This window comes from Adiantum capillus-veneris, chromosome 26 (assembly GCF_014529385.1).
Source record: "Adiantum capillus-veneris isolate H3 chromosome 26, ASM1452938v2, whole genome shotgun sequence".
Taxonomy (NCBI): domain Eukaryota; kingdom Viridiplantae; phylum Streptophyta; class Polypodiopsida; order Polypodiales; family Pteridaceae; genus Adiantum; species Adiantum capillus-veneris.
In genome coordinates, this window is record NC_140956.1 from 130,988,402 (window position 1) to 131,002,679 (window position 14,278).

A 14,278-nucleotide genomic window follows, 5' to 3' on the forward strand; every position below is an offset into this window, starting at 1 on the left:
GCAAAAGAAGGTCCTGAGGACAGAGAACAAATGCTTTATATGTGAGCAGCCTGGCCACATCGCTTACAACTGTCCTACAAAGAAAAGGCCAGCTGATTCTGAAGACAAGGAAGACAAGAAAGGAAAGAAGCCCATGGCTGGTCTAGTGCCAGATATGGTGGGCGATAAGCCAAATTCGGATGCAAGTGAGCTTTGCAGAGCATGGGGAAAGGTCAGGGATCAAACAGTGCTTATCTTCTTTGATCCAGGTGCCAAAGCCAACTTTATTTCCCCAGAATTGGCTTCAAAGTTGGGAATCAGACCTGAAGAGATGGGGTATACAGCAGAGGCAGGTTTGGCATGTCCTGGCCATATAGAGGCTGTGACACCCATCATTGGAAAGTTGCGTCTACATATCCAGTCCTTTGTAGATGCTGAAGAATTTTACATCATGCCACTGGACGGATGTGATGTGTTGTTAGGTATTCCTTGGTTGTTTCGTGTACAGGGAATCATGGATGCCTACAACAAAAAGATCACTGTACAGAGCAGGGGAAAGACTCACATTCTGGATGTAAAGCTTAAAGGGGAGTCTATTCCTACTGTATCAGCTTCTGCTATTACTTCTGTAATGAAAAAGCATCTTTCTGCGTACTTGATTTTTGCACGTGAAGTGTCAGATTGTGATGAATCAAATTTATCTGTGCTAGATAAAGAAAGGTCAATGTTTTTACAACAGTATAGTGACTGTTTTTCCGATTCATTACCGTCTCAATTACCGCCAGAGAGACCCGAGGACCATGCGATAGATTTGGTGCCAGGCTCTAGCCCACCAAACAAGCCTCCGTACAGGGTTAGTGCGGCTCAGCAGAAAGAGATAATGGGCCAAGTACAGGAGTTGTTAGAAAAGGGGCTGATTCAGCCCAGTTCATCTCCATTCTGTTCTCCAGTGTTGTTGGTGCAGAAAAAGGATGGCTCATGGCGTATGTGCATCGACTACCGTGCACTGAACAAGAATACCATCAAGAATAGGTTCCCTATACCTAGAATTGATGATATTATGGACAAATTAGAAGGAGCAGCTATGTTTAGCAGGATAGATCTAAAGAGTGGGTACCATCAGATCCGCATTAGATCAGAGGATGTGCACAAGACTGCTTTTAGAACAACGTTTGGCCTTTACGAATTTTTAGTGATGCCCTTTGGTCTCACAAATGCTCCTGCTACGTTCAATAGGATGATGGACAGAATTTTCCGTCCGCACCAGCAGTTTGTTGGTACATTCTTTGATGACATGATAGTCTACTCAAAGAATGAAGAGGAGCATAGGCATCACTTGGCCATTGTGTTCAAAGAGTTACGCAGTCATAGGTTGCTCATCAATGCAAAGAAAAGTGAATTTTTTCTGCAAGAGATCCACTTTCTAGGACACATTGTCTCAAAGGATGGTGTCAGAATGGATCCTGCAAAAGTTGAAGCGATCAAGTCATGGCCAAATTTGAAGACGGTGCATGATGTCCGAAGCTTCTTGGGACTATGCTCCTATTACAGAAGGTTTATTCGAAATTTCGCTGAGATTGCTTCACCTTTACATGCTCTTCAAAAGAAGGCAGTCACCTTCAGATGGACACAGAAAGAGATTTCAGCTTTTAATCTCTTAAAGGAAAAGATGACTTCAGATCCAGTCATTGTGTTGCCGATCTTAGGAAGTCATTTGTGGTCCAGTGTGATGCCTGCGGTAGTAGCATTGGTGCTGTGCTAATGCAAGATGGCAGGGTAGTAGCCTATGAGAGCAGAATTTTGCAAGGGCCAGAGATGACCATGCAGGTTTATGAGAAAGAGTTACTGGCTGTGATTCATGCGCTCTTAAGTTGGAAACACTACCTGCTAGGTGCAGATTTCGTTGTCCAAACGGATCATCAGACCTTGCGATACTTCTTGACACAGACAAAGTTATCTGAGAAGCATATGCGATGGGCAAATATCTTGTCCATGTTCCATTTTCAGATTGTGCATGTGGAAGGCAAGAAGAACGTTGTGGCTGATGCCTTGTCAAGGAAGCCACAAATTTCAGCTGTGTCGATTCCTTATCATCATGAACTTGATGATATGAGAGAACAGTATGCAAATGATGAAGATTTTGCAAGGGTCTTCGAGCAGCTAATGGATGGACAACGTCATGAACACTATCTTCTTAAAGACGGGTTCATGATGATGCATGGCAGATTGTGTGTCACAAAGCCATTGCGACGCAAAGTTATGGAAGAGAGTCATGTCCCACCGTATGCAGGGCATCGTGGTATCGATGCTACAGTTAAAGCGGTAGAGACATTCTTCTATTGGCCTACATTGAGAAGGGATGTGGATGCCTTTGTGCGAGAATGCCTAATATGCCAAAAGGTCAAGTTTGACAGGCAAAAGGCACCAGGGTTATTGCAACCACTACCTATTCCAGATAAACCATGGGAAAGTATTGCTATGGATTTTATCTTTGATCTTCCAAGAACGCAGACAGGAAATGATGGTATTTGGACCATTATTTGCAGATTCAGCAAACAGGCTCATTTTATTCCTGTCAGGAAGAAGATAAAGCCAGATCAGATGGCACGCTTGTTTATGAGCAATATTTTCAAGTATCATGGCATGCCACAGTCGATTATTAGCGACCGTGATCCACGCATGACTAGTTTGTTCTGGAAAGGCTTGTTTGAGAATATGGGTACTACGCTCAAATTCTCTTCGTCATTTCATCCTCAAACAGATGGGCAGTCAGAAGAGGCAAATTCTACTGTCCTAGATCTGCTGAAGTGTTATGTGTCAGAGCATAAAGGAAAGTGGGAGCAGTATTTGCCATTGGTGGAGTATGCATACAATAATACAGTGCATTCATCAACTGGCAAGGCACCTTTCGAGATAGTTGAAGGTGGCAAGAAAGTTCCTCCCATACTGCATACAAAGGACAAGATATTTGAAGCAGATAAGTATGTTCAAGACATGGATGAAATGTACAAGAAGGTCAAAGTGGCCTTAGAAAGGACTCAGGCAAAGCAAAAGAAAGCAGCTGATCGTCACCGTCGTGAAGTGGTATATTCACTTGGTGATTGGGTGCTTTTACGCTTTGAAAAGGCAAGGTTAAAGAAGATGAAGGGCAAGGAAAGACTGTTTCCAAAGCTCAGCATGCGTTACTATGGGCCTTTTCAAGTATGCGACATAATCAGTGATGTTGCATATAGGCTGAAATTGCCTGACAGTTGGAAGATTCACAATGCGTTTCATGTGAGTCTTCTCAGACCCTATGTGGGTGATGTGCCAGAAAATATGCCAGCTGAAGATCAGCCGGAAGTCGAGGAACTTGACGAGATCTTGGTCCCTGAACAGATTTTGGCACACAAAGAAAGGAAAGTGAAAGGCAAGGTTGCTAGGCGTTACTTGGTAAAGTTCAGAAACTATCCACCAATGGATGCTAAGTGGATGGAAGAAGGTGAACTTGCAGAGTCACCAACTGTGTTATCACTTTACCTGGAAGCCTTCGATTTGCAACCTACCTTGACCCCTTGAGTTTCAAAGCTAAATGGATTGTCAGTGTGACAATGGCTTCTGAAACAAATGATGTACATGGTATTTAAAGTGAGCTCAAATCAAATACCTGTTACATGAATGTTAGAGCTGTACAGATTGTCAGTTTGGCAATTGCTCTTATGGAATGTCCAAAAGTTTGGTTAGTGCTATAGAAGTGAGTATTTCTTGTCAGTTTGTCAAGGATACAGTGATTGCTTCTATTGAAGAGTACGTGTGTAACTGCATTCTTAAACTGTCGGTTTGGGTATGCTCGAAAGTGTTACGGGATCCAACCTGTACTATAAGACAGTGGCAAAATGTGCAGCTACCATTTTGTCATTGGAAAGTTAGTGACTCAAAGCAATGGCAGAGTGCGAAGCTACCACTATGTCGTTGGGACAGGGTTCACACGCAGGCAATACATGAGTCGACGAGGTGTTGAATACACTAGGGTTGACAATGAGCATGTATGTGTCGTAAATGTGTCGACAGGTGTTGAATACATCAGTGTTGACAGTAAGCATGTACGACATAGATGCAAACGAGGACGTTTGAAATTTCAAGAGGGGGGTATGTCACCAGCGTGTGACTACTATCTATCCTTTTTGTTGATTTCTTTCTTATTATCTATTTACTTTCACTTTTTGGAAACACCCCTCGGGAAATCTAACTGCCCTGCATTGCATAGCTAGTGTGGAACTGTCCAGAGGGAGTCCAGGCCTGAGGGCAAGAGAGCACTAAGGTTGGACAAGGACTATGGTTAGCCAAGTGGGGTCATTGACTAGCCAAAGTGGAATCCTTTGCTACAGAGGCTACATTTCAGTTTTGGATGTGGCCACAATGTACAAAGAGGGTCGGATGACCTAGAAAGATATAATGGCAGCATCTCCTAAAATTTAGGGAACTGCTATTTTGGGACCTGAAAATGTCTTCGCGTCATTACGTGCAGTTTGACATGGGGATCATTTTGTTACTCTGTGGCCAAGTCAACAGAGGCTGCAGGTGAGATATTTTTAGACCCGAGGGTCTAAAGCGGGAAAATGCACAAATGAGTGACACTTGGCACTTTGAGGCCAGTTTACTACTTATAGAGAAGGCAAAAACGTGATTTATAGTTGGGAGGCTCATTTTGCAAGTCTCTGTCACAGGTTAAGAGCTATGGAGTGCTTGCTTTCCCTCTTATGCACAGTGCGGTGCCAGGAGTGATGCCCTGCACGCTACGCACTGCCCTCTCTCTCCCCTTTGGCAGTATGTTATGCCCCTCTAGTGGGCTCTTCATTTGACCAATGTACAGTTGTGTGGGTTCATGCGCGATTGCCGAGGCAAGAGCCTCTTGCACAGGTACTGGATTAGCTAGCGGCTAATCCCCCCGCAGGTACAGGTGAATTCGGAGAGGTTTCACGCCAGAAATCTCGTCCGATTCAAAGGGCAAGTAGCCCTACAGGTGCGGGAGCTCGAGGACTTGCTAGGGATGCGACCGGCACGCGAAACGGAGCCCGAAACAGTGAATTACAGCCTGCTGTGTATTTTTGCAGGTTTAGGGTTTTGGCCCTAAACGGACCCTAATACCCCCAGGAGGTTCGGGGACGCAAGGGGACCGCTGTACAGGCGATCTGGAGCATTTTCAGGGCTGAAAACAGAGAATTCAGCGTGCTGCAGATTCTCGCCAGGTTTTGCAAAGTGCCCGTATGCGTCGGGAAAGTCAGTCAATGCGTGGGAATACTGACCGTGAATGGTTCTAGTACAGTTATGCTGCCGAAATCGGGCTGGAACAGTGGAAATTCAGCCGAGTTTGTGCGGGGCAGCTTGTAGGAACCACAGCGTTTATTCCCTCTTTTGAACAATAAAGAAATACCGAAAGGGGCGCCTAAGTTAGGGGCCAATCTGGTGTCTGTCCACTCATACAGGTGCAATCTAGCAGCCTGTATCCCTCTCCCCTTTGTTGTGTCTTGAAAGTACAGGTAAAATAGACGACTAATAATGGGTGAAAGCTAAATCAAGGTTTAAAGTAAAGTCTACCGCCCTTTTTGGATTGAACAGGCCGGTTTCAGAGGTCACTATACTTTTGATGCTTTTATTACAGAAAAAAGCCAAACTTCTTAAGATACAAACTTCTTCGAGCTTGCGGAGTCAGACACTCCCCATAAAAGAGAAGCTTTCAAACAGTGAATAACCATGAATCTACTTCTATCACTCCGTGCAGGCCCAAAATGCTGCCCATGGGACACAGCCAGCCCACTTTTCTTTTTGAATATTTTGGTTCGGTATCCTGGAGCTGATATAAGCTTCTAATTTCTAATCTCGAAATTGTGGAGGCCTAAATATAAGCTTCTTATGAGGGGAGGATAAAAAAATTTATCTAGGCTTGACGCCTTTGCGCGAACAAGGTTTATCCCTGCCATATACTATCTGCAAGGTTTAGCACAAAATTCACCATGGAAGACAAATTATACAATACCAACAATGATTTTGTTTTTAAATTATTCTCGATGCTCTATTTCAGAAAACTCGTGCTTCTAAGGTTGTCGTAGTAAAGATGACAACTAGCCTTTAAACATGTATGCCCCAACTCTCCAAGTAGCATCTTTGGTCTACTAAGGTTGTCACAGTAAAGATGACAACTAGCCTTTGAACATGTATGCCCAACTCTCCAAGTAGCATCTTTGGTCATGCTACCACTGCAACACCCATGTACTCAACCTTCGCACACCACCTCATGTGATAGCAACACTCCCAAGTGAGATCTTGAACCCTTCAGCCATCACTCAATCAGATGACAACTAGCCTTTGAACATGTATGCCCCCAACTCTCCAATTAGCATCTTTGGTCATGCTACCACTACAACACTCATGCTACTAAGGTTGTCACAGTTAGACGCAATTGCCATTATATCCATGGGGAACTTCAACCAATTGAGCACCTTGAAATCATTTTGCTTAACTTGGGGTATTGGTGGCGATTTAGCACTATGTACTCTAGAGTAATCTATATTTTTTGGCTCCTCTTGTGTAAACTTGCAAGAATGTTTCTATCTTTGTTTCCTTTGATCCAAACTTCTTCCACATAAGTTTTGCATACAGAACTAGAATCTTGTAATTTTTTTTGTTACAAAGACCAACAAAACCTTGTTTTTCTTCATACGAGCTATCAGATAGCTCTGCCACTGCTACGTTTGGAGTTGTGGACATATCTATATCCGCAGTGCTAGTTGAACCCTTGTTTAAAGCCAAGAGGAATCTTGTAGACAAGGATGAGTCCAATATGAATTGGAACTAATCCCCAAATGACACACCATATTTTACTTGGGTTTGAATATCTCCCTCAAGGGTAGACAAGATTGCATATATTTTGTTGTTAGTGCAATCCCCAAAATCTAGAGGATTGACCATTGCAAACCTTGCAGGACAATCAAGGAATGTTGGCTCAACACAAACAGTATCCAAAAGCAAACTAACCTTGTAGGATGAGGAAGCAACCATGGCTTCAAGAGAGATGGTCAGGGTGAATGTTTTATTGCCTTATGAATTTGATATCTACGAAGATATATTTATAAAAAATTTAAAAACTATTATCTCTCTCCCTTCCTCTCTCTATCTTTGTCCATTTCACTCTCTCTCTCTCTCTCTCTCTCTCTCTCTCTCTCTCTCTCTCTCCCCCCCCCCCCACACACACACACCCATCATCGCTCTGTCTCTCACCCTCCCCCATCTCTCTCACTATCTTTGTCCATCCCTCTCTATATCTTTCTATTGTTTTATATCTCTCTCTCTCTAGTCTTATTCTAGACTTTAGTCTCTCTCTCTCTCTCCAGTCTTATTCTAGACTTTAGTCTCTCTCTCTCTCTCTCTCTCTCTCTCTCTCTCTCTCTCTCCCCCCACACACACACAACACACACACACAAACACCCATCATCGCTCTGTCTCTCACCCTCCCCCATCTCTCTCACTATCTTTGTCCATCCCTCTCTATATCTTTCTATTGTTTTATCTCTCTCTCTCTCTCTCTCTCTCTCTCTCTCTCTCTCTCATATTACGGCTTGAGAGGAATCCATTGCGTCACACTTCATACATTACACCGCCCATATTGCCCCCAACTACAAAACCATGTTCTTTGCTGAAAGAGAAAACCATACTCACCCTTACATGCTTAAACCGATCCCCTTGTGAGCGATGCGCACTATCGCAGCCATTTGGCTTAGCTCCCACTCCCTACGATGCGAGAGAGGGCATTGGGGCAATGGAGAAGAGTCTAATCGATTGTGCACTATGCTCACTGCAAGTTCGAGAGTCTTAGTACCACTTACTACAAGAGTGCTCTGCTTTTGGTCACATCCAAACTCGCTTCCCTCACATTTTTAGCCATGACTCAGATCTACACACTTTCCTCTCCCAGCCACGGTGTGGGCTCTCCATTACGACTCTCATCAACACAATTTTGGAGCATTGAGAGTCACTCATCAGCCACACACATACTACATCACATGTAACTTTGGTCCCATATGTCATATTTGACCTTCGAGGGCGATAATAAAATCTCTCTCTCTCTCTCTCTCTCGTCTTTTTCTAGTCTAAAGTCTCTCTCTCTACATCTCTCTATGTCTCAACCTCTCTTCTATCTCTATCACTCCCTTTCTCACACTCATCCTCTCAGTCACTCTTTCTCTCTTTCTCCCCTTTGTGTAGTTTCTCTCTCTCTCTCTCTCTCTCTCTCTCTCTCTTTTCTCTTTTGGAATTGTAATGGGTATCCATGGAATGCGGGAATTGACATTGATGAGCTTACCAATGACTCTGACGTGATACTTCTTGTCGAAGCATGGGAGCATGATGCGCAACAAATTTTTGGATTTGACAAATATGATGTGCATTTTTTGACGTGAGCCAAAAATGCAAAGCAACATAGAGGCCAAGGAGGCGTAGCACGTATGATCAACAAGGGTTTTAAAGATGTTTCCATTGTCAAAGAAGATAAGTATAAACGCTACCTATGGCTGAAAATCAACCCATCAAATGGTCATGTTTGTGGTTGGTTGCTATATTCCTCACTATGACTCCCAACTTTTATGCTTGTTTGGATATGGATAGAGATCAACTCTTTGTTGAACTAGGGAAAGACATTGCTCATGCAAGGACCAGGGTGAAATCATTGTCTTTGGAGACATGAATGCTCGCATAAATACGTTACAACACAACACACAACAAGTCGACATGCCGCATGTCTCAAAAAGAATGGATGACTCATACATGTATACTCGAAGTTCTAATGATGCAAAAGAACTAGATCACTATAGAAAGTCACTCCTACAATGTACAATAGTACCGACATGCTCATTGCAAATGGTGTATCTATATGGAAAGGCACCAATGACTTTACATGTAGAAAACACAATGGTGATAACGTAATTGACTATATGTTGTTTTCGAAAGCCACTCAAGAATGCATACAGAGCTTTACACTTAGTGACTGGAATCCGGAATCGGATAGGATGTTATGTATTGACCTCAAGTGTGGTAAAAGACCCGAGCATGTAGCCTCCAATCATGATGTGAATCATTTGTACCTACGTCTAGACTTCAAACGAGCACTTATATATGCTGATATGGTGGACCAAATGTTAAGCATGACAGAGCATCAAAAGAGCCCAACATTAGAATGCAAGTGGAAAGTTTTTTAAGAAGTAATTTGCTCTTGTGTGAAGGAATGCTTTTCAATGAAACACATGTCTTGCAAAAGGTCTAAGAAGGGTAGCACCAAAAAGACATGGTTTGATATGGAATGTAGTCAAGCCCGAAAACACTTACTAAGGTTGGATGCAAGCAAAGATAAGAAAGTTTACTTAGAACGTTCACACACATACAAAGCACTTGTTCAAAAAAAGAGAAGAAGGTGGGAAGTCGAAAAACAACTTCTTTTAGCACAAGAAAAAGCACATGCATGCGGAAAGTTTTGGCAAAATCTAAAAGGAAAGCGTGTTGAGAGCTTTGGTGACTTGACTCTTGAGGATATGCATACGTATTGCAAGACCCTCTATGAGCAACCCAATGTTGATAAGATGGAGTGTTGTAGCTCCCTTCCGTTTATGCCTCCCTTCTTTACCATTGAAGATGTATGCCGCGCGCTTGAGAAACTTGCTACTGCAAGGCAGAGGACCTTCAAGGTGTCAAGGCTGAAATGATTAAATGGACAAGCTAGAAAACACGATATTGGATATGCGATATGTTTAACCTTGCACTTCAGCATGGCATGACTCATGATTGAAGTGCAAATTGGATCAAACCCCTTTACACAAAGGAGGAGATGTAAACAATGTGAACAACTATCGCACTATAATGGTTGGTTCTTTAATGACAAAGTTATTTGGAGGTATCATGGAGATGAAGGTAAGTGAATGGGTTGAAAAGAACGGCAAACGTGCACTTGGCCAAGAAGGTTTTGAAAGCATCATAGCACTATTGATCACCTTATCACTCTTTAAGTTCTTATGGAAGCGTCTCAATTGAAAGGAAAAAAGTTGTATTGTTGCTTTATGGATTTCAAGAAAGCTTTTGAGATGGTACTGTGAGGAAATCTTTAGAACGTATGAAAAGCTTTCAAGTGCCGAAAGAATTTATGCATGCAGTCTTTCGCATCTACCAAAAAGTGATATGTTGACTACGTATGGGAGATGTGTTAGCAGCAAGCTAACACAGATACATGGATACCATTTTTCGGAGTTTTCATTGTAAAAACACTTATTATTTTGATAATTCGAGAATATTGTAACTCCTATCTTTTTGGATAAACCTTGTAATTGATGAGCCGGTGCTACAAGCTTCCAGATTGTATCAACCTGTCATTACCCATCTTTGTTAGAATGCCCAGATTATTAGTTTTGACCACCAAAAACCTTGGCTAAGGTATAAAAGTCAATTTTTGTAAGTTATTATTAAGTTTTTTGCATAATGAAATACATAGGGTGAGCTAACAACACTCACTCCTCTCCTTCTCGTGCTTCCTACTCCCTCCCCGGTTGTCACATTGCAGCCACGTTTGTTGCATTGCAACCGCAAGTAAGCTCTCTACGCATTGACGTAAACACATCACGGTAATTCTTAGTTTTTGCGTCGCCAACCCGCGGCCTAATTTCATCATAACTAGGAATTTACACTTTCAAATAAAAAACTAAGCGTAGGCGGGGTATTGGGGCATCATTGCTAAGCATTTGGATGCATTCTAGGTCGAAAACGACTAGGTCAAAAATCCACTGTTATTAATAATCGCGATTTTGAAACTTGACCTAAAGTGGGGTTTGAGACCATAAGCATGTGTGCTTAGGTTTTATAAATGTGTTCTAGAAGTTTCATTACGTTTGGATGTCATTTGATGCTGTAAGAGATGTGATTTGTTTGTCGATGGAGCGATTTGCTTTTGGTGATTTCAGTCACTTGAGTGTAGCATGAGTTAGATGCGAGTTGTTAGTTCTTTTCCAAGAGATTGACACCCTCTTGTAGCCTCTATGTACTAATTGAGTCCGCTTCATCCCATGGATTGACAATTTAATCTTGGTTCTCGCTAATACTGCAATAAGATAGGATGGTGAGGTTAGACACGCGTTTCACATTTGGCACCGTTGCCGGGGATCGAAGAGACCTAAACTAAGAAAAAAAACGAGCGTTTTGTGAAGTTATCCTTTAACTTCCTCTAGGATCGCCTAGAGTTCAAAACTTTCTTTTAGAAACCGTGTAGCCTAAGATTGTCGTCTTTTGCTGTGTAGAGGTAGCTTGGAGGTAAGTTGTACTTGCCGAGTGCCTTTAGGATTGTAGGATTGTAAAGATAGAGTAGGATTTTGAGAATGATTGGTAGACGAGACAAGTCTTAAGATCAATGCTCAGGAAACCATAAAAAACAAGAAAACTAGTGTTTGTGGACACTTTCCACAATCCCTTTGCATGAGAATCTAGGAGTAGGGTAAGTAGGATCCGAGGCGGATTCCAAAACTCTCTGAAAGAATCAAGTGTGAGATGTTATTGGAAGTTGCAGAATTTCAAGTCTATGGCTAGAAATAGCACGAAAAGACTTCAAACCACTTAATCCGATTGGAGAGTAAGCTTAAAATTTGTATGAACCAGTGGGTAAGCTCAAGAAGACTTTGAGGTAAATTTTCAAGAGTTGGCTAAAACTCATATTATTTACTTTTTCTTGACATTTTAAGCCAAATTAAGTTTTGACTTGATTGATAGACTGAAAATAGATCATGAAAAGACTGTCTAGTGAAAAAGTTCAAAAAAGTATCAGTTTTGGACCTAAAGTTAATAATCGCGATTATTAATTTTGAGCTCAGATTTGACCAAGGTTCATCCCATTGACTCATTGTATGTGTACAAAAAACTTTTTTAAAGGCACAAAAGATTTGGATCACCAAACTGACAAAAAACTAGGTAAAAACTAAAGTTTGTACTGACTTTCTGAATCTTACGTGTAAATTGGGTAGAAATTTGTCCAAACTTGTTGAAATTTGATTCATAGGCTTATATTGATGTGATAAACATGTGTACATGCTCAGTTGACCAAAAAGATGTAAAAATTTGTCAGAAGTAGATAATTGCGGTTATTTACATCTGCCTCAATTTTCAACTTTTTTGACTAAGTTGCCATACCACTAGTTTTACCATGTTGTAATAAGCGTACAAACCAAATTTGGTAAGGTTTGGATCATTGGATTAAAAATTGTGACCAAATTTGCAAAGTTAGTCTACAGACAAAAAATTGATGACCATTTGACCAAAACTTGTCCAAACTTGATGAAACTTGGCTAGAGACCTTAAGTTAAGGTGCTTAATAGATCTGTGTCAAAGTTGTGACAAAAGTTTGCAAAAATATAGCTGGAGTAAATAATTACGATTATTTACATCTGCTTCAAAACTTGAAAATTTTGCAAATTTGAGTATACCACAAGGTCAAGCATATCAAGTAGACCCCACAAATCAATTTTGGTGAAATTTGGATCACAAAAGTGAGACCTAAGCCAGATTCTTGAAATCAGAGTCTGCGGACACAAAACAACTGATAAACTTGATGAGATTTTGTTCAAACTTGTTGAAACTTGTCCAGGGACTTTAACAGGTTGTATACTTGCCAAACCAAGCCAAAAAGTATAAAAAACTAGCAAAACTAAATAGTCACGATTATTTACTACTGTTACCCAGGGACACCAGTTTTGACTTTTGAACTTGTACAATGTTAGAGCATCATAATACAAAGCCACCGGGCAATTTTGGGTTTAATCGGATCCAAATTGGTACATGTTCACTCAGTTTTCAAGTTGTAGATTAAACCTTTGATTTTTTGTCAAAGCCGAATCTGAAAGTCAATTGGTGACTCCCATAGCTCGATTTGAAGTGATACACATAGACCAATCATGACAGTTAGCAAAAACTCTACTTCTTTATAGAAGAATAGCTAACTTGATCAAATTTGTACAGGAACCAGGTTGCAGACGAGGAATCCGTAGCTTGACAGGAAGTTGCAATCGAATCAAGTAGAAATTGACAACAAGTCAATCCAAAGGTAAGTACTCTAACCAGGGCTTCATAAGTCTATATGAACCTTAGATCTGGTCGTGTACTAGGAAATCAGGGCATACTCAGAGAAACCTCCAGTAGAGTATCCACCGAAGAAAGCGTGAATCAAGGCAATTCCTTGCACACAATTCTTGAAGAAGTCTCATACACTTTTTCAGATTCAACATCTGAAATGTCTTCTTACTCAACTCATTCGGAAACCGGAATGACAATACGCTATAAGCATATACTCTCTTTTTATAAGACTAATCGCCATCGAGCTAAGGTTTACCTGGATCGTAACGAGAAGTATGCTATTCGCATTGATGATCATTGTAATGAGTTCGACGAAGAGATTAGGGCAAACAAACAAGGAAAAATGTACATGGACAAACGGAACTCAATATGTACAAGTCGAAAACCCTGATGTGATAGACAAATGGGGATTAGAAGTAAACACCATAATCCCAGATATGTCAGCAAAAGAAGGAACGCCAACTTTAGAATTTGAGGGATATGATCAAGTAGATTTGAAGCCTTTGAAACGGCTTCGTACGGATAATCCTAGGATCGGAGTCTATTACTGAGAGGATAGAAACGTAAAAGATCTTTTGTGGACTTCGCATGCCAAATCAGGACAACTAACAGCCATGAAGATCATCTATATCTTTAAGATCAAAGATAAGGGATCAGCAGATCTACCAACCTACCTGTTTAGGGATTGTTATAACAATAACTTTGTTATGATGACTCTTGAGGAGGTAGAACAAACCAAATACCAAGGGTATTCCGTAAGGGATTGGATATTGGGACAAGGACCAGAAACAATTCCAAGAGATGAACACCGTGAGAGATCATCTGAGAGTAATGTTAAGAAACCAGAAACCACCTCATCACGAAGAAAACCGAGTGACACTAAGGCCAGTCCAGGGCTACATGAGTCACTATTTCCAACAGACTGGTTTAAGGACTCGAAACAGAACCAACTGCCAGGAGACCGGGAGTTGAACCAAACAGATGCGGCAGACCAGCTGATTTTCAGAAATGGGTCAAAAATTATAGTGGATCAAGGGATCTATACGACCACTTAGCCAGCTTTAAGCAAGTGCTAAGATCAGAACATATATTCGATTTCCATACTCAATTCGAGGGATTTGGAATGACATTAGAAGGAAAAGCATTGACATGGTTCCAGAACATTCCA